Raw genomic sequence first — 1,175 nt, forward strand, 5'->3', positions numbered from 1 at the left:
GTAGCCCGTTGGCAGGTCCCCCAGCCTGCTTCCCAAAACCGCAGGTTTCTTCCCCAAGCATTGCTGGGAGCCGCGGCGCAGCACCGTGGGTGAGTGCCAGAGCAGGCTGGGCGAGATGTATCCAGTCTGTATCACATCCCTTATACAGGCCTGTTGCATATATGCAGTGATTTTCCAGCTGGTGAGCAGAAAATGCCTCTCTACGCAGCTGCCAACGGCAGATTCAAGGGAGTTGCTGGTTTTTATTAAGTTATTACTATTATTGTTTCGATGAGGAGGGTGGCAGGGCCAGCTGTCACCTCCTGCTCATGGCCTGTGGGTCTGTGGGTCAGACGCATCACGGAGCAGGAGCAGATCGACTTGGCACTTGGTTCCCACCATCTGTGGGGGTAGCAAAGCTACTGATGGGCTGGTGCTGGGAGCATCCCCAAATGGGACAGGGTTTATGACCTTCCCCGCCTGTTATGGGCTTTTCCTGGAGCTGCTGTGGCATGGAAAGAGGGCAGCCTGCTGGGATCACCCACCCTGGCAGTGCTGAGTGGTCCCTGTCAGCATCAGCATGGTTTGGAGCAGGCAGTGTGTTTATTGGCCCCATCGCTGCCAGGACCGTGCTGAAATGGCAGAGGAAGTGCCAAGATGCTGCCATGAAGCTGAACAGGACCCGGCTGAGGGAGAGGAACCAGGTTTTCCTAGTTTATAGCTGCCAGAGCACCACTGCGTGAGCAGCCTGTCCCAAACCCTGACCCCTTTTTGCTGGCTTGGCCTCTAATTTTCCTGTTAGATCCAGCTGCATTGGTGTTGTTATCACTGTGGCATCGCTGAGCCGCGCTGCCACAGGGACCAGCCTGCTCCAGTTACCAGGGTGTCTCCAAGCCACACGCTCCGGGGTGGGTTTTTGCCCAAGATAGCCAAAAAGCCAAAGGCGCTGAGAAGGCGTGATGAGCGCGAGCAGAGGAGGATGGGTGGCCAGTGGCAAAACGCGCCAGCCGGGTGTCCCTGGTGCTGGAGGCAGCCCCGCAGCATCACTGCCGACGCTGTATTTGATTTTTTTAGGAGAAACACACCCGGCGCGGTTTAAGGCAGCGATGATGCAGCTCTTGCCCAGGCTCCCCGTCGCCCCAGACGCGCCTCCCCCCCGCCTCCCCTGCCCCGGGCCGGCTGGGCGCGGGCCAGCG

At 58.8% G+C, this 1,175-nt stretch overlaps 1 protein-coding gene across 1 annotated transcript in view; it reads right to left on the minus strand.

Moving 5' to 3' along the window:
- Nucleotides 1–1,175, minus strand: part of NPHP4 (nephronophthisis 4) — a 23,548-nt gene that overhangs the window by 21,401 nt on the left and 972 nt on the right. The window lies entirely within an intron of this gene.

Source organism: Corvus brachyrhynchos, unplaced genomic scaffold (genome assembly GCF_000691975.1).
Source record: "Corvus brachyrhynchos isolate BGI_N302 unplaced genomic scaffold, ASM69197v1 scaffold68, whole genome shotgun sequence".
Classification (NCBI taxonomy): Eukaryota; Metazoa; Chordata; class Aves; order Passeriformes; family Corvidae; genus Corvus; species Corvus brachyrhynchos.